We start from the raw sequence: 20968 nt of genomic DNA, 5'->3' as shown, positions 1-20968 counted from the left end.
CGCTTTAAGACTTTTGTTTGCCAACACTACAGGGGGGGATGCGGGGCTGTAATTTGATGAGGGGCCAGCGCGAGTGAAAACGTCAGTAAGGCGGTCACAGAGGGGCCTTGTCCTCGCTGTTGGCAGATTTGTTAACTGCAAGATGAACTGACCTCCTTTGTTAAATTGCGCCAGGGCCTCTATTGTCATTGCTGTGGTGAACAGGGTTGGGAGTGAAGTTTAACAAAGGAACGCGTTCCTCGAACACACTCTTCTAGGTAAGGATTATTGTTACACGTTATTGAAAAATGTTGTCCGAACAACATGGTGCCTTACTCTGCTTCGTTTTAAAAGCAAATTGAGAATAACAAGGTTTATCGAAATTTGGAATTCGCTCCTTCACCCATTTGCAACCCTCCTCCCGCCAGCAACATAGAACTGAATGCATCAAATGACCATTTATATCTATCTGTGAATTACAACTGAATACTGTTATGGGGGCGCTGTCTCAAGCACATAATACGAAGACACGCCAACTGATTTTTTTACCATACATATTCACTTCCAAGCCGTAATAACAAGTATCAAAAAATACTAAAATCAGGGGGTCAGTTTATAAGCACATACATATTTGGTGGTGTATCACCAGGAGCAGATATTAGGCAGCGCGAGGGGAGGGGGCACAGCTTTTATAGGAACAACATTAACAATGGGTCAAACGTGAGCGCAAAATTTACGGTAAAGGAGTGATAAAGGTTGGTCTTTTTATTTCTATAACTATTTTTGTAATTAAGCCATGCCTAGAGAAAAAAGGAAAACGTCTATGGCATTACCCTGAAAACAAGATGGAAATATTCACTGGTTTAAGACAAAATAGATATGGAGTGCCTCAACTTTTGGTTTGCAACCTCTCAAGATTGGACAAGCCAAGAAATATGAAGGCTTCACCGCTTCCACAGGTTGGTGATGTCGTTCCCCTTTATTTTTTTATTATGTGGCTATGTTTGGTTGAAATTAAATTTTTTCAACTGATTGTCAATTATCAAGTTACAAGTAATTCCAAATCAACAATCGACAAAACAGAAGGACTGATGGGAAAAAGATCAAGATTATCTTGGTACCGTCCCTGCGAAAAACCTTTCACAATAATCAAATCATGTAATCAAATGATTCGAACTAGGTATCATATGTCATATGAATCACCTGTCATCATCACATATGAACAAAGAAATCACGAACTCTTTAAAAAAAAAAACAGAGCAGAGAAGTCCATTTTTTTCATTTTTCAGCAGTTTTAGGGGATCGGCTTTAATGTTAGTAGTAGCTTTCACAGTAACTTGCTACTTTTTATGTGTCAGTAATCTGAGGTCAAAGCAATTACTTTTTGAATGAAGTAACTATGAACTGTTTGTAATTACAAGTGCCCAACACTGACGGCGAGCATATTGCAGAAAGTGAAAAGGAAGCACTTTAATCTTGACCTGGGGGCAGCAGACGGTCCGAAGACGCTGATGCATTGTCTGGCCCTTTACCGTATTTGATTCGAACAGGTTCATTCAGATGTCATCAGCACTCCAAAGAGATGAGTCATCTCGGACGTGCGCTTAAACAAAAGATCTCTGAGACGTGGCGCTCCCCGAAGGGTCGCATTGTTCCGATGCGGACGCTCCCCTGGTCAGGAAGCCGGCGGCTTGTTCCAGAACGAGCGTGTCTTTATTTGAGGGAAGTCATTCCGTTGATATATAAAACACCAAAGCGAGGTTTCCTTCCCTTCCTTGCTTCACCCCCTGCCTTCCTGGTGCTATCCCCCTTCAAAAGGACGCCGGGCCTTTATACCGGGCTCACATGCACACACGGGACTTGAAGGAAAACAAACATGGACCGTTTCAACATCGACCGACTTGCCTTCTGTTGGAAGGGAAGGCTACTGCAAGGCTCCCAGCCTTACACGCTTACACACAGCAGCCAGACTATACAGCTTCTGACCATTGTATAAATATACTGCAATACTACTGATATTAGATCCTGCAGGTGCCAGTATATCTATATATATATACACACACACACACACACACACACACACACACACACACACACACACACACACACACACACACACACACACACACACACACACACACACACACACACACATTAACACAATATTGTGAACGAAATATAAACAGTATTAAAGTTACAAATTACAAATAAGTTTTTAGTTTAGTAGACACTCCAAATAAGGAGAGAAGACACCAAGGGATTTTGATTGCAAGGAGAAGAGAAGACAGTAGCCAACCCTCCCTCAGATGAGAAATTCTAACCTTTTTGCAGAGTTCTTCCTCGACCCTTTTATTTAGTTAAATCTTCTAGGTTACAAAGAGCAGATCCACCCTACGGTGGGGTAAACAAAGAACAGAAACATGATTGGATGACAATGATGTAAATAGTGCATAATAGTCAAAATGACGGACAACAGTGAAAAATAGCTGTTGAAACCAGAAAAATAACAAACAACCCTGGCATCCTCGGTAAACTTCTTTGCAGGTGTCTGATAGTAAAAACAGAATAAATTATTTACATATCATCCTCCTGTATTATATCACAGAAACAAATCTGCGATAAACAGATTTCATTTTCCGAAAAAAAAAAAGAATAACAAAAATAATTGAAAAACAGATCAACAAACAAAATAAAACTACAAAGGTATGGAAGGTAAAATCTAAATCTGTCCCAAAGGTAATTCTGTGCCCACAGGGTGACATTTGCGTCTCATGTTGGACATTAGTGATTGGATCAATGCAAGCGGTATGTATTAGTAATACAAACTTAATTTTTTCTTGCACAAGGTCGAAAAAGAAATCATGAAAATTATTTAAAATTTCACTGCTTTTGGACATTGCATTTAAAGCAATTTAAGACCTCAAAAGATAGAAAATTGTTATCATAATAATTTGTACTTTTTTTTTAACCCAAGGAATTTTACCAATAATATGTATTATATATTTTGTGTTTTATATTAAATTGATTTTTATTTTTAACTATGAATTGTATATTTAAACTTGCTTTGACTAAAGAGCAAAGGCTACTTTCAAGGCTTAAAATCAAATGTTAGGGAACCTTTAAGACTTTAACCATTGATTAAAATGTCCATGACTCATGCGGACCAAATTATGACGTTTTTAACCTGATACCCGAGAATTATTTGTATCTTTTCACCTTCGTCTTACCTTTGCACTGAAAGGAAAAGCCCTCCAATTATGTTGTACTGTGTAGTGACAATAAAGGCCATTCTTTCTTTCGATTACACCACCAATTTTAACTGAAAGCACACGCTTTGCTTTATCGATCTGCAATCGGTGAATAAATGGCTGTAGTGTGAAACTGGGGCCAATAGAATTCCAAGGAAAAGCAGAGGTCAACTTTCGCCATTTGCCTCCTCGCCGTGCTGAGCAACATTTTCCCATAAAGATGTGTGAACGGAGGAAGAGGACCACCTATTAAAGTGAAATCTTAGCAGTGATGGATGGGAGCTTGTTGAGGGGGAGTAGTGCTGCATCTACCCCAGGGGAGCAAGGGAGGAGGGCTTGTTGTGTGAGGGGCTAAGGGGCGGGGTACTTGATGACCACGGGGGGTGCAGAAGAGAGTTAAATCCCCACTTACACCTCGGTGAGGAGACCTCCCATGCTCTCCAGCTCAAAGGAAGATTGACATTATCCACTGGAGTCCTTAAAACTTTGGTCTGTTTTGCATCAGGTTTTTCTCTTTCATCTCTTCTGTCAAAAATCATTTTAGGAGCGTTCGGGATTTAATGACTGTTGCAGTTACTGTAGACGATAAACAAAATTTTTGTTTTTGTTTTTAAGCTTTTTAGTTTGTTTTTTGAAAGAATGTCATTAAGTTTCAAATGTGAACTATAATTTGTTTGGTTTAATTCAAACTGCTGACTTTAATGTAGAAACATGTACGTTATGGTTTGATTGTCAGCACGGCGTCCGAGGCACAGTTCTGAGGTCATAAGATCGAACCTTTGTGTGTGGAGTTTGCATGTTCTCGCCGTGCTTGTGCTGGTTTACTCCGACACTCCAGTTTTCTCCCACATTCAAAAAACATGCATGTCAGATTAAGTGGCCAGTCCAAATTGTCCCTAGGTGTTGAATGGGCGAGTGAGTTTTATCTATGTGTGCCTTGCAACTGTCTGGCAACCAGTTCAGGGTGTCCCCTGCCCACTGCCTGAAGATAGCTGGGATGGACTCCAGCACCCCCGGGACCCTATTGAGGAGAAGCGGTGCAGATAATGGATGGATAAATAATATTAACGTTGTGAAAGACATTATACACAACAGGGTTAGACATGGATCTCCAGGGAATAGATATGCACACTAAAATGAACATTTTCAAATGATCTGAGTCTGCTTTCTGTAATTAAGCTTTCCTTTTGAGCATCTTTTTTTAGTCATGTCCAAGTAGTTTAACCTGCAAACAACCTCATTGTCGCACAAACACGCACACACATTAAGAAAAAAAAGAAGAAAAAAGGAGCAATTATCCTATAATGCGTGATCTCAGATCGGATACACTAAGCTTGTAAGAAAATAAGAAAAAAGAACAATCTAACTGTCAAAATTCTTCTAGAGGTTTAGAATACAACTCTCATGAGCAAGAGTGGAAATGAATGATTCGATAAAATTATTCTTTAAATAGATATGATTGCACGACCTGTAAAAGGTCCAGTTAAGTTATAAAAGTAGTAAAATGAGTTATACAATCCCTACACCTTCATAGAAAAATGGTATTGGCTCCACTGTTTTATACATTTGCTCTGGTTAGAATTTATTTTTTAATCTATTTTTCAAATACAATTATGTCCATAATATGCCCCATCAGATGTTTTAAACAAATTTTAAAAATCATCTAATTTAATTTAATATAAAATTGAGGAATCAAAACAAGGATCCTCCCACACGTGCAATGGTGGAGGAATGAAGGAGTTTTCAACATCTTCACCTTCTTTTTACGTATAAATTCAATACAATACACAAAGAAAACAAAAACAGCTTTTAGGGAAAAATCCAATGTTTTTTATGTTTTAAATACATGTGTATAACAGAAGAAACACCAAAAATTTGTAAAAAAAAAGGCAAATATTAAAAAATAGCTTTTCAGATGTGCATAAAAAATGCACTAAGAATAACCTATAGTAAATAAAAATAATGCAGATATAGTTCAATATACCTAATATAGTCTGTAGTATGAATTGTGTAAAAGCAAAGAAACAAACAGTCCCAAGTATTCGGCCTTATAATTCTCAGAGGGATAGTCTGTATTATTTGACCACAAGATGTTGCTATAGGGCAGGGGTCGGGAACCTATGGCTCACGAGGCATATATGGCTCTTTCTATGAGTATCTGTGGCTCAGAGACCAATTTGATTGCATGGAAAATTTCTCCATCTTGTTCAAAACCGGAGTTGTCTATTCTATCCAAGTACACGTAAAGCCAAACCAAAGCTAAACACGAGAATAACACTTCGCAGTATATATAGGGCACGTTTTTCACTACAATTTACAGTCAAGGTGTCACACAAAAAAAGGGGGAAAAAAAAACTCGTTTTGGCTGTACAACGCTAAAGAATCCTTTATTTAAAAGTTCACTATATAATCTGTGTTCAGTGTTCAGATACTTTATGATGAATCCACAGAACTGTAAATACGCCAAAACACCGGAAGAGAACTTAGTCATTTAATTGACTGAGTGGGAGGGATGGGTGGAGCAAAAAGTACAAGCATTCCCTCCCATCTCTCGCCAAAGGTAAGCACATAAGGCTCCCTATTCTCAGAATGTTGTGACGTTTTTACAAAATAAATGCTTGCATCTGGTTTTGAAACCAATATGTATGAAAAAAAGGGTCAAAAGGAGTTTAACCGATCTTGAGTAATTGCAAGAAAGAGACAAGTTTAAAGTGGTATGTTTGTTGAATTTGGGACAGGGGCTCTGGCATTATTCTCTTTTCATAATTTTTATCAAATCATCAAAAATAAATGTGCTGAAGACTAAGCTTTTGTCTGGGGCGCCGGTTTAGCAATTTAGTAAATTTGTCTCATAATATATGGTGTGGCTCTTTCCCCAAATAAAATTAATATTTTTTGCTTTTATGGCTCTTTGAGTCAAAAAGGTTCCCGACCCCTGCTATAGGGTGTAGTGCAACTGTAAACAAGTGCTAATAAGCACAAGGAAGAATACAGACAACAAAGACAACAAAACGCTTCATTTTACTTTTTGGTCACCTCTTGCAGCAAGATGGCTGACAATTATGTTAGCCTCTACTCGGTGAAGCTCATATTAAAAAAAAATAATATAGTTTTCTTGACCTGAGTATTTTGAAAAATACATGTTGATAAGAAGGGTTCTATACTTTTTTGGTTGATTTTTAAATGAATATTGTTTTTTTCTTAGTGAACGAAGGTTTATTTTAGTGCTAGGAGGCGCTAAAGAATTTACTCCGTCCCTATAAGGTTAAAAAAATACTCGCTAAAATTAGTAAAAAATATCCTAACAGAACAAAAAGATTTTACGAGCAATGTTTTTTGTATTTAAATAATATTACTTTAAATTAGATTTATCTGATTGGATATTGATGAAAAATGTATGCGATTGATGAGAATAATGTTGCTGTTGGTTGTAGTGCAACTGAAAACAAGTGTTAATAAGCACAATGAAGAATACAGACAACAGAGACAACAAAACACACCATTTTGATATTCACTGTTTTGCTCAGCCTTTTTGAGGTTTATGGTGACCCCTTGTAGCAAGATGGATGACAATTATGTTAGCCTCTACTCGGCGAAGCTCATATTATATAAAAATTATATTGTTTGCTTGACCTATGAGTATTTTGAAGAATGCATGTTAATATGATGGGTCATAAATTTTCTTGCTTGATTTTTAAATTGATATTGTCTTATTTTACTGCTAGGGTGCGCTAAATAATTGACACTGTTCCTTTAAGGTTAAAAACTACTCGCTAAAATTTGCACACAAAAAAATCCCAACGGAACAAAAAGATTTTACAAGCAACGTTGTTTTCCCTCATTTAATTTTCCAAGTGGACTTTTTTGCAGCATAGGCGAAGGTAACTTTTTAACCCTGGCGTCACGACGACCGAAATCTCGTAAACTAAAACGGCAAATGGAGGGCCACTTGTTTAGCGGCAACGCATGCGTGTGTGTAGGAATTAGCGCAGCGCTGCTTTAACTGTCAGGAAATGAGGCATAATCTGCAAGCGTTTGACTGCTGCGGCATTCCTGTGAAATGACACAAGTTGAGCTAGATTAGGCTTGGGGTAATTAGCTCATTAGTCAACATAAACACATGGCAGGGCTCCCCCATTTTTACCCGAACTCCCCCACAGCTGGTGGTACACCACGCACACACATTTGCAGGCATGCAAACCCAATTCATCATTCATCCTTTCTTCTGTCTACCCCCTCCACACCCTCCACCTTTGCAGCAGGTTTGCTGTACTTCTCTGGGCCTCGTCATCGACTACAGACAAGCCGCTCTTTCATGGAGTGCAGGCCCACTTTTCGCCAGCATCGCTCCGCTTATCAGGGCACTTTATCAAGATGGGGGAAGCGCATGAGGGTCCAAGCTCTTCACTCCTCACAGGAGATCCAGGAGGCTGTCGGCGAATAAATATTTCTTATGAGGCGTTCCAAACAGGTCGCCATTTGTAGGTTTTTTTCAAAGTAAGATCTAAAAGGAATTCGAAATTACCACTTTTTATTTTTTCAATCAAGCACAGAACGTGTAATGTTCCTCCCCACAATTATGGAGATATGTTGAAACATATTCCACGCGCCGGAGGACTTCAGTAATGTACCGTATTTTCACTATTAAGCGCACATGAAAGTCTCCCGTTTTCTTCAAAATGTCATCATGCAGTGCGTCCTGTGTGTCGAGGTTGCGTGTGTGATGCCTAAAATATTCATGTTCATGGTCACAAGTTTGGAGGTATTATTTTTTCCTGGTGTTGATATAGGGAAGAAGCCAAATTTGTTTTGGAGAGTGAAGGTTGAAAGCGTGACCACTAGAGGGAGCGTGTCGCCTGTGAATGGAATGCTGTGTAACGACTTCTTCGGACGATTATAAGCTGCCATCACAGAAGCAAGACACTACTCTTGTCTTGTCGTAAAATGTTTAACGCAACTAATATTTTGTCAAAACGACTGTGGGGCATTTTTGGAATGTGTAAATTTTTTCTTCGGAAAATCGTGGGGCGAACTGTTTGAGAGGCAAACCAAGGGTATTTACGTTTTTTGCACAAACCATAAAGTAGCGTTCTGGCGACCATTTTGTGACACCTAGTCATTTTATTTTATTCATTTACAAATTTAAATCAATGTGTAATATAAATGTAAATATTTTTGAGATGAAGTGTTCTGAGGAGTATGTTAAGACTGACAACATTGGATAGATTGAGAAATGAAATTGTGAGAGACAGAACTGGAGTAGTAGTGGAATTGAAGAAGCGTGTGGATAAGAGAGTACTTCGTTGGTTTGGACACATGAAGAGGATGAATGAGGAGTGAGAGTGAATGTTGAAGATGATCTACAGAGCAGAAGTAAATGGAAGGAGACCAAGAGGAAGGCCGCGATTGGCGTGAATGGATGAGTGCGCTGTTGGAAAGATGTCTAAATGTAGTGGAAGCTAGAGCTCTTCTTGGTGATAGGAATAAGTGGATAGGTGCTGTGAAAGGATAGTGAGATGTTTGGCGGTGTTCTAAGGGATGGGCAGGGGACCTGTATGATGCAGCAGGGGTAGACCACTGAAAGCTGTCGGGCCCTGCTGTTGAACAGAAGAGTGTGTTGGGTCACCCTGACCCAGGTGGCTTGGCCGCTTTCTTGTGTCCCGTATCATCTGGAGGGAAGAAAGCATGACCAACTTGGGTGCCGAAGTGCTTAACTTGCTTAGGTGTTTGGGCACTTAGGTTGGCCATGGTCAATTATTTTGTTTTTTTCTACTTTTTCCTTTTTCTTTTCTTTGTTTTTGTGTATGTGATTGTCTTGCTGTTGGTCACCCCTCTCGAGGGATATGACCAGGGTAGATGGATAGATAGGCATCAAAGTTTAGTATAAGTTCTGCATATGTGTTTTGGCCTATGTTCATGCCATTTCCTGAAGGTTAAACAAGAGCACATGACATGTTCTTTTGGTCAATTGTTTTTGTGTGTAAATATCCATCCATCCATTCATCCATCCATCCATTGTCTGCGCCGCTTATCCTAAATAGGGTCACGGGGGTGCTGGAGCCCATCGCAGCTATCTTTGGGCAGAGGGCAGGGGACACTCTGACCAGCCAGTCGCAGGGCCCACAGAGACAGACAAGTCACTCGCTCATTCACACTTAGGGACAATTTGGACCAGCCAGTTAACTTGAAACGCATGTTTTTGGAATGTGGGTGGATACCGGAGAGCCCGGAGAAAACCCACGCAATCACGGGGAGAACATGCAAACTCCACACAGGAAGGTACGATCTCATGACCTCCCATGTGCTAACCGCTGCTCTGCCATGCTGCCTGTGTGTAAATGTAATGTTCGGTAATTATTTATTGAGACAATTACAAGCTGCCATCACAGAAGCAAGACACGAGTCACCCTAAAATAAAACAGATAAAGCTATCTTCTGGATACCGGCAACTCCCTGTGAGGCCTGTAACAAGTGTGGGCGTCACTGCTAGAGGGTGAGGTGTGGGCATGTACTAAAAACTTGGTTCAAACTGCAGAGCTTAATGCTCAATTCTGAATTTGGGGTGAAATCCAATGTTTTTGTAAGTTAGTTCACAGTTCCAACTAAATGAGATGCGATTTCCTTTGACTTTTATGCGTCTTCTGCATGAACGCATGTTGGGGAAAGTACTCATGGATACTAACAATTTTAAAGGTTACCGGAGGGTGAACAGAGTTGTCCCCTCAAATATGATTCACAGGGTTGGGTAGGGTTACTTTAACTGGATTACTTTCAATTACTTTGGGATTACTCCAATACCAAATAAGCTAATAAAAGACAAAAGAAACTAAATATAAATACAATTATGACTCACATCATGTGGTAAGCTTTCTCTCCTGGCTTTTATCTCTTTGATCTCCGGCAAAACTAACATAAAATGCGACAGAAACAATATGAAAATAAATCCAAACAGCTTGCCAACATCATTTTTGCCGTTCCATGTATTCCGTTACTCCCCAAGCCTGCTCAAAATTTAGTTATTGTATTCATATTTAGTTTCTTTTGTCTTTTATTAGCATATTTGGTATTGGAGTAATACAAAAGTAATTGAAAGTAATCCAGTTAAAGTAACCCTACCCAACCCTGAATATGAATTAAATCCAAAACTTATCTTTCCCTTCATTAATTGCTTTTTGTGTTTTTGTCCGCCATGGTGTGTTGACTCTGCAAAAGAACATGGGAACTGAGCAGCCGCACGAGAATTGAAGATTATTGAAGTGATGGTTCACTAGTGAAGGATGCTGAGAAACAAACTCCAAAAAGTTTTTATCCGTGCATTTTATTTTGTAATCAATACTTAAATAAACCACACCCAAACTCAGGCTTGATCCCGCTTTTATTTTCAATACGCAAACTGTGTTGTAACAAGACGGTCAGAAATATTAAATATACAAATCTTATTTTTGACTTACATTTTGTTACAAAACACAGGCTTTAATTTTTTTTATCATGAATCACTTTTACTCCTTCCGAGTATTGACAGATAAAATATGACATTTTGGGTTTGCTTAGGGCTCCTCCCAATAAAACAGATTACCTCCTAAGACCTGAGCTTCTTGTTTGATGTGCATGTGGACGCCATGGCTTAGAAGGTTTGGTTGGGCTGGGTTGGGCTTAAATACCTGCGAGCCCGGGTTGGGTCGGGCTAGAATTTTTAGGCTCGATCTTACCTCTGGTCCCACACAGTAACTTGTGTCACAGATTCCAAACTCCAAAGCTCCCTGACACCTCCTGAATGTGGCACGAGGGTCACCGCCTTTCCTTTTTCATAAAGGAGGTCGGCATAATACATCGGTTCAGGAAAACACGTCGCGGGACCCGTGACAGATTCGGCAAACTCAGTCCTTGAGGTGTTGAACGCTCAGGGTTCCAGTCGTACCGATTTCTAAAGTACCCGGGGTCCTTTTCAACACGTGGGGCGAAAAACGTTTTAGCACCTCAAATTTCGCTCACAGGCGGCTTTTAATTTGGGGAACAGAACTGGGTGTGTGCGGCCTCAATGCCGTCGGAAACACAAGGCCCGTTTGAGGGCGTCGCCATTGATATGAATCGGCCATTGAGCGTTTGTGTGGCGGCGGCTCACTGTATGGGCCTTGTTGCGTGCCAGGAAAGTAGGGCACGATGAATGAAGTCAGACCTCCACTGGGGTTAGGTAGGAGCCTCAAGTAGAAGTTGAAAGACACATCCTCACGATTGGGAACGATAACAGATTCATCGTCTTTGAGCGTGCCGAAAGGGAAAGTCGTGATGCAAGGTAGAAGCAGCCAGACATGGTTGGCAAAATATAGCTAGCGTTTCTTTCTACCGTCCTACAGGGATAGACAATGCAACCAGTTTAGCTGCAAATGCAAGCAAATTTAGAAAAAGAAGACAATTTCAAGGTAAAGGTCATAAAACAAAAAGCCATGGAACAAATTGATCAAAGAATTGTGCTGTTAAAATTACATCTACTTATACAATAATATTTTGTAGGATTATTACTTTTTTTTCTGAAAAAATAAATGTAATAAGTTGTTTATTTAAAGGATCATCATTGTCAATTTAAATAAGGCAGTCACATAGTCTTTTTTAGATCAAACACCCTTCGGCTACTCATGTTGTCATCGGGGCTGATGATAACCCCGTAGCACAGTATTATAGTAAAAATGTATCTGTGTTTGCATGAACTTGACTTGCGTTTGTGTGCTTTTTAATCTTTAATGTTTAACTCCAAAGTTAAAGAAGCTCAAACATTTTAACTATAATGTCAATTTAATTAATGATTTAATATTTAAAACTGATTCAAATCCAGAACTCGAGGAAAGCATGTTTGATCTATGACGCTTTACCAAACCTCTTTGATGGGTTTTTATTTTCAAAGTTTAACCGGTTGACGGGTGTACACCATGATAAAGAAAATACAATAGTCATAAAAATAATGGAAATTCTGAAATTGCAGATGATTTGGTCAATCATAGATTATATTTCTTTTATTTAAGGAAACACAATTTGCTCAAAAAGCAAGCTCGTTTAAACGCTTTACCCCTGGTTTTCGTGACTTAAAAAAAATAATTTCATGGTGATGATGAATCCATGTGGGGGTTTGAAGGAACTGCAGGCAGATATGCTTAAAACAAGGACAATATTTATTAACCACTGATGCAAACTTAACAATTTATAAACAAACACGTGGGCACAATTACCAAAATGACCCCCCGACCAAAAAACAACAACCTGGAAACGCAAAATGCAAGTAGCAAAATAACAACGAAACCAGTGATGAACAAACTTGGCGTGGTGGTAAAATGACACAAGGAAAATACTGGAGAACTCAAAATGAGCTGACAGAGTTTGCTGAACAAAAATATCATTTTAAAGGGTTCAAGTGTGTGATAAAATGGTCACACGCCCAGTTCAAAACGCCAATTGGGGCCCTCTTGTGAAGGGAGGTATGCCTGACCCCAACAGAAAATGTGAGAAATAACAATATTTCCCTTGTTCAACTATTTTTTTAGCAGAAAAAAATCTGCTAAAACATCCTGTATTTAAAATATTACTCTTAATTAATGTTGGGGCTGTCTCAATGCTAATTTTTGTCTGCGCATTTTCTTGATTAATGTTTTTTTATATAATTCCCGCAAAACTTTATTGTTAAAATTTGCTAAATCATTTGTCTTATCATTTGTCTGTTTTTTTCTGTCATATAACTTTTCTCAATTTATCCAACTTGAAAAACCAGGAAAAATATATATTGTGCAAAATAATTTAAGTTTAAACTTTTCTAAAAATCTCGATTTTGTTTTAATTGAAAAAATAAAAAGTTAATCAATAAAATTATAAAAAATAGACCTTCTTTGATCAATTTCGTTAATTTATTCTTTAACTTTTTCTCATAACCATAACCCTATTAGTTTTTACTTATTTTAAAAGACAATTGAATCAAAATAATTGATTAGGAATTTACATCTAGTATAAGAAAAAACGTGTCCTCACATTGAATGAAAAGAAGGAAAAATTAAGTTTGAAGATATAGAAAAATCTGTGTAGTATTGAACCACTAGATATCGCTGTGTTGTGTAGTGCAACTGAAAACATGTGCTACAAAGCTCAAGGAAGAATACAAACTTTGGAGATTTAAAGTGACCAAACAGCACTATTTTTATTGTCATTTTTCGCCCAGCCTTTGACCAGGTGTCTGGTGTTTGGGGGTACCCTTAGCAGGAAGATATCGGACAATAATGTCAGCTCCCTGTAGGTGAGCTTGTTAGATTATTAAAATGTGTGACTCAATATGGAGACATGAATGAGTTTTCCATTTATATTAGTGGTTTCATTGAATAACATCATTACATTGATTATCACATTATTCATTTGAAATAAATGCACCTTATGCTTATCTTTACATTGTTGTGATGTATTTGGTTGGTTGGTTGGGTAGTTGGATTCCTTAACCACACAGGTCGTAGGGGCACCAATTACTGTGGTGTGTCTTGGGTAAGTACAGCCTGGTGTAATTAGTTGATTTTTCAATGTATCCATTCATTGAGTGGTTATACTTTCCCAACAATGTTTCCATGGAGTGTTCTGATAAGTCTGCCATAATCTTCTATCTATCTATCTATCTTATCATGCCACCTGCCAAATCAAGTTCCAGTCTTAACAAAGGTGTGTTGTGAATATGTGACTCCCTTACTTCGACTAGAAAATCCCAGTTTGGTCACGTTTCATTACCTATGACAGTGGTCAACCATTTTGTCAATGTTTGTTTGGAGACAACTTTGTCCTGTTTACAAGCCCAGAATATTCTGTTTATTTCTTATTTTGTTTCTTTTAAAAAAAAAAAGTCCTCAACAGAACTGCTCACTTCAGCTCTTGTTTTTTGTCGAAATTGCAGATCGGAATACTGGAAATTGAATCGAACTCGCGATAGAACATGGATTTTTTACGGCACCAAGCTTCATGTTATTTAAAACAAAGACCAATTCCTCGACCTACAAGTATTAAATACTGTAGATTTTCATTATGGTTTATGTATTTTGTGTTATTATTAAAATCAATATTGTTTTTTTGTGAATTAATTAATCTTTTTTAGCCCTAGGAGTTGCTAATTAATACAAAACAATATTTAAAATGATCCAAAGGGTTGTGGTCACTGGGTTCAGGTTTCCGCGGGCCAGCTGCCGCCACTCACTTCCTTCATCTTAATAGCAAGGCAGCAAAAACAACAAAGTGTCGGTGGGCAACTTTAGCGCTGGCAGTGATGGGTGAGACCCCGACACACACCTTGCCCCCTGCAGAGGGCTGCCGCCTTATCTGACATGATGAATTCCACCGACACTCAAGCTATCTTAATGACTGTTTGCATGTTTTCATCTCCTTCCTCTCCTCTTCCACTTTGGCCTTGTCCCTTTCTCCTCCCACCATCCACTTTTGAGTGTTTTAGGATGGCAATTAATGGGGGTCACGTCCCATGTCAATAATGACTCATTACAAGCGGGTAAGTGGACAATAAATATGTTTCCTTTAAGTGTAAACATATACTGAAGAAAAAATAGTTTTGTATAACGTATTTTCCGCTCTAAAAGTCGGACAGTATTATAAAGCAAACCCCCCAATGAGTATCTAGTGATATATTTCTTTTATATAACACCGGACAATAAGGCGCATAGAAATAAGATTACAGTAAAAGGTAGTTTTGCAATAGAAATAAATAAGTAGCATATTTTAGCATTAATCAATAAATTTACAAAAATTGGATACCATGGGACTCAAAACCAGATCTTGACTAGGAGAGTACCAGACCGTATCTACTGTACTACTACGAATACAGATGACAACCAAAAAGGCAATTGGTTTTATGTCACATTATTTTTAGTCACAGTACAATGTTATTGATGTTATTATTGGGCCGAGCCCACGAATACTGTAAGACATTAAACCGTTCTGTAGTACACAAAACGCTGGGGACCACTGAAATACAGTATTCTATCACCCAATCTTTACATATTTAAGAGCGGGAGATTCCGAATTGAATGAAGAAAAAGGCATCATGGGTAGTAATTTGGTCATCCTGAAAGATATAAAGAAACGCATCGTTGTACGTATTCAACGACGTTTGTCATTTACAATACTTGGTTTGAGCTAAAACTAAATTTTATACTGATTTTTTATCACTTTCTGTTTTCTCATTTCTGTAGTATCTGTATCCTGTACCGTGACTAAAAATAGTGTGATAATGAGCAAAGACCGATTGCCATTTCTCATGTTACGTCTCAAGTTGCCTGGTGATAACAAATAGGTGCTCTTACTGTCCTTGGATTGCTGTTGCTACCATCAACTGATCAATAATTGCACATAAACATTGGTACCTCGTTTATGAACGACCCATCTCACACATTTTTCGGAGGTTTTTGTCTGATGAAAAAAATCCTCGCTATACGATCAGTTTTCCAGTATCCGAAGATTGCGAAGTCAGGGACCAACTAAAGGTTCACGCAGGTATTCACCAACAGCGCCCTGTGTGGTTTATTAGCTAAGTGAGACTCTTGCAACCCCCCTGTTTTAGATTGGTTCATTGTTTGCAGCCAGCAGATATCCCTGTTTTATCAAGGCGAAAGACGGCAATAATTAAGACACGGGAAAGCTTCTTTAGATTTGGATATGGGAGAAAAAGCTCCATTGGATCACAGCATTTGCCTGCTGGAAAAAAAAAACTGCAGGCTCTCATCACAAAAAACATACCGACAAAGCCTAAGGCGAACGATCAAGAGATGTTTGATGACAAATACATTTGAAAGTAGAGATTCTGTCTTATTGTACACCTACACGCATTTCCAATGTTTCCATATATAAGGCCGTGCCCCATAGTCCGTAAAATAAAGAAACCAATTTGTAACTTATATTTTTAATGATCGTGCTGTCTCATTTGACCTGCAGCATCTTGGGAGTCTCACTTCCTGGTTGTAAAGCAGGCATCCTTCCTCCCGTGACTCACGTTTCCTCCACTCCAACACCCATTGTGCGCAAAACCTGCACGCAGAAGGTCCCCAACAGTCTCAGGATTTCAGCTTGCAGACAAATGGCCGACCACTGCTGTCACTTTGACACCTGCAAGGGGAAGAAGAGGTTAAGCCGAGCTATCGCCGACCCTGGCTTTGAAAAACTGTGTGACCTGAAGTCCTTCTGGTTATAAATGACGACTGATAATAAGCTCAAGGTTGAAGCGTGTTATTAATGAAGACATTGAGTATTTTACTAATCGGCACAGGGACAAGTATTGCGTGCGTTCGGAGCTTTAATGTTGTTTACCTGACACTGAAAAGAAAAATTGAAAGAGAATTCAGCTTAGTTCTCCTTTTTTTCTAAATATATTTTATTATATATATTTCCCCTTTTTACTGCACTATTTCTCAAATTCAACCGAGTTTTGCATATATAATCTTTAAAAAAAACACAGTATTATGTGAAAAAACATAAAAATAAATCAAAATAAATAATAATACTTATAATGAACAAGAATATATGCAATTTGTTTTGTTACTTTTAAATACTCTTTTTTGCTATTATTTCCCCTTTTTATCTTCGAGTTTTTGCGGTTAAACCCTACCCTTCAAATTATATATATTTTTCCACGGAACAGTAATTTGCATATTTTAAGTTTTCATATTATTATTTGACAATACTCTATTTTTCAATGTGGTTTTGCTAATTTTAGTTATTTGAGCACTTATTTTATGAGAAAAAAATCATAGCTGTTCATATATTTATTATTTGCATTACATTTTGTACAGACTAAATAACGTTTTAATCAAATTTGCCTACACTGATGATAAAAATGTAGTAAAATGCAGTAAAATAATGAAAAAAAAATATTCCCCACAAAAAATATATTTGTCCACCGTCTAATACATTTTCCAATTTGAGGTATATATTTTTTTCTCATTTTAACTTGTTTTTATGTTAGGGTCTGATACCAGAGGTCCCCATTTGGGGTTTGAACTGGGCACAGGTGTGTGCAAGATTATCCCAGAAACATCAAAAAGACATTTTGAACATTACACTTTGTTATGTCATTGTGCTATTTTATTGACCACGACGCCAAGTTTGTTTGTGTTTGTTTCTGTTTTTCTTTTTTACTTAAATCCTTGCATTTTTTTTTCCATTTTGTATATTGTTTTTGTTTTCTGTTTTGTACTTGGTCAGGTTTGATTATGTTCGGACATGCCATGACTCCTTGTTAAGTTGTTGATTTGGTCTTGATGGTGTTATTTAAAGGAATGCCTTGTTTTGAGCACTCCTGCCTATAGTTTCTGCCTCCCCCACATGGGTTCATCACTCTCAAAACCTTTTTGTATTGAAATAATTCTTACATATCCAAAATAAAAACTTACTTTTCATTAATGTTTTTTCTGGGGAAAAAAAAATCATTAAATGTGCAAAATTGTCTGTATATATTTATAATATATATAATATTTTTGCACATTTTTAATATATATATTTTCTTCTTATTAGAAATAAATCTTGTGAGAAATGTGTTTCCCTATTCTTTTAGAAATTATTCTAAAACTAAACCTAAAAAAATACTAAAACTAAAAAAATATATATTTTGAAACCAGAAAAATGATATTTAATTTTTTCCATTGAAAAATAGGAGAGCCTATATAGATAATAATTGACATTACTTTTTCCAACAGGACTTTTTACAATGTATATGAAATTGATAGAAAACTTCAGCTATAGAACTGCCCAATTTAACTGTTGGCAAATGTCATACATGCACTGTAATATTTTGAACCAATCCACCTCAGACGCCAGGCAGGCGTGACGCAAGACAGAAATAAAGGCAGATGCACTTTCCCGTGAGGAAGGTTTGTTTTTCCTAGCGTACAAGTGGCTAACCGGTGTGCGGTCCAAGTATTCTTGGTCGTAATAGTAGCTCAGTGTTCCGGGAACTCACGGACACAAATGAGCGTGAAAAAAAAAGGGGAGAGACATTCTGGGTAATAATTCCATCTCTTTTTCTGTCTGTTTTGTGGTGCAACAGGGAGGGGAGCGATGGCGAGAAGGAGGAGGTGCAGGTTCCATTGCCTGCCGTCCACGGAAAGCACACTCTGCACATTCTGCAGACGAGGGTCTTCGGGGAGGAAATAGAGAGGAAATTGTGCAGAAAGTGTAGAAAAAAAATCTCAAAGTGTCTCTGGCTGACTTCGCACAAAGAAAGCCTCCTTGTTTTCGCTTCGATACTAATAATACGACAACATACATACAGTATGTGTTATAAACATAACTTTGGCCAACCACCAATCGGAACACAACGGGTTCTTTTTACACTTTTAAACACGATTTTACAAAAAGATGCATGTGACATATTATCTGATTCTCCATGGCGGCAAATCTCATGAGGATCAGAGGATCCTTAAAGGGATAGTGTGTATATTTAACGCGTCTCAGTGGTAAAAAAAAACTGAGAGCTATATTGATTTTAATAATAAGGAGAAATACATGAACACACATACACGTGCATCTTTTAATAACACTCATAGGTTTAGAAATGAGCATTTCTTTTGTACATCATGAGACTTACCTAAAGGGAGTTGACATAATTGTCCACCATATTGCTGCAACGGCTAACCCAAAGACCTCAAAACAGCTGTGCAAAAAAATGGAAGTAAAATGGTTCCTTTTGGTCACTTTGAGTCTCCATAGTTTACATTCTTCCTTGTCCTTTTTGGCACTCGTTTCTCGATTGCACTACACAATATAGCAACATCTAATGGTTAAAAAATACATACTGTCCCTTTGAGAAGCACTCACCAAAACATCGTTGTCGTGGGAAATTTTGCTATCAGACACTATTTGAGTTAATTTTTGAACCAGTTTTTGTTCTCAAATACTGCTCTGATCATTGACAAATGTAATATCACCCAGAGTGACTCAGTCAAAAATGTAGGTGTCATATTTGACCCCAATCCGTCCTTTCAAACACACGTCAAGAATATTACTAGAACAGCTTTTTTCCATCTCCATAAAATTGCAAAATTTCGCCTTATGCTTTATCAGTCGGATGCCGAGATTATAATTCATGCATTAGTTACCTCCCGTTTCGATTACTCTAATGTACCACTCTCCGGTCCCCCGAAGTCAAAAATCAAGAGCCTGCAGCTGGTACAAAATGCTGCAGCAAGGCTTTTAACTAATACAAGAAAGTTTGATCACATTACCCCGATTTTAGCTAACCTGCAATGGCTCCCTGTTAGCTTAAGATGCGATTTTAAGGTTCTGTTGGTAGTATACAAAATCATGCATGGAATTGCTCCCTCATGTCTTTCAGATTTAATTTCACCCTATGTTCTGGTCCGGAGCCTTCGCTCTGAAAATGCTAGTCTACTCGTGATCCCAAGAGCCAAGAAGAGATCCGCAGGTTCGAGAGCGTTCTCCATTCGGGCCCCGGTGCTGTGGAATGCTCTTTCCCTGAGATTCGATCTGCAACCTCAGAGGAAATGTTTAAATCTAAACTTAAAACACACTTCTATTCTGTAAGATATAAATAACCTATATTTTATGTTGACTATATCTGTGTATTATTTGTTATTGCAACATCCATTGCAGCCTGATCATCCTGGAAGGGGGATTACCACATGTGCGGCCCCTTCTCAAGGTTTCTTCCTTTTTCTCATGTTGAGGTTTTTGAGTTTTTCCTTGCCCTCTTGTAGGTTTTAGATCAGGGGATGGTATAATAATAGTCTGTGGTTTGCAATGATCTGTGGTCTGTGCAGCCTTTTGAGACTCTTTGTGATTAAGGGCTATACAGATAAACACGACTTGACTTGAATATGTAGTAATAGGTTTATTGAAACAAAGAGAAAACATATTGCTGTCTTAGAATGGATTCCTCACGTTAACAAAATACGGAATCAGTTAGTGGCAATATAACTATGGGGCTTAAGTCAGGCATTATTACAGGTTTTCAGTTCTCATGACATTACATCGTCTTTTTGTTTTACGGTCATTTTCGGATTAGGATCTACAACCACAAATTACCTTAAATGTCACAGGACTAATAGCATTGGCTAATACTACATTGGAAACTATACGTTCTAAGTTTATTCAACATTTAAAGGTAATAACTTTAGGGGAGGAAATGTACTATTGTTATAAGTATTTGGCATTGATACTGTGTATGTGGCGACTCAAACATTGAGCACTCAAACCTGAAGTGGTCTGATTAAAAAAAATATTTTAAATGTCCCTTTCCCCCAAAATATACATTTGTATTAATCAATTAGTCTGTAAAAGTTCAATGCTTTAACTCGATGTTTAAAACCGCCTTAAGGGTGTTTTAAATCATTATATTTAATCATCGTTAGAAGAGCTTTAACACCTTCACTTACAAATCTTTTGACAACTCTACATTCAACACATAAGTGGTTTACCGACCTGTGTTTTTCCAGACGGACAGCCAGATTTACTAACAGATGAACCTACATTTCATCATTTGATTAGCAGATCATTTAAGCAATATACAAACAGTTTAATAGAAAAAGAAAACGTTTCATTGTTATAGATTAACTTATATATGAAGTCTATGAGGGCTTCTCCTTTTGAATAAAGTGTTAAAAGATAGACACGCTGTTAGCTGGCTAATACTACCACTAATTCTATTGTTTCGAGCTGATGTGGGTGACAAATCAGAATCCATGGTCTCACTATCGCCCTCTGCCTTG

Source organism: Urocampus carinirostris, chromosome 1 (genome assembly GCF_059441175.1).
Source record: "Urocampus carinirostris isolate Australia breed hairy pipefish chromosome 1, RoL_Ucar_1.0, whole genome shotgun sequence".
Classification (NCBI taxonomy): Eukaryota; Metazoa; Chordata; class Actinopteri; order Syngnathiformes; family Syngnathidae; genus Urocampus; species Urocampus carinirostris.
The sequence above is the reverse complement of the archived record's forward strand: the minus strand, read 5'-3'. Positions refer to the sequence as shown.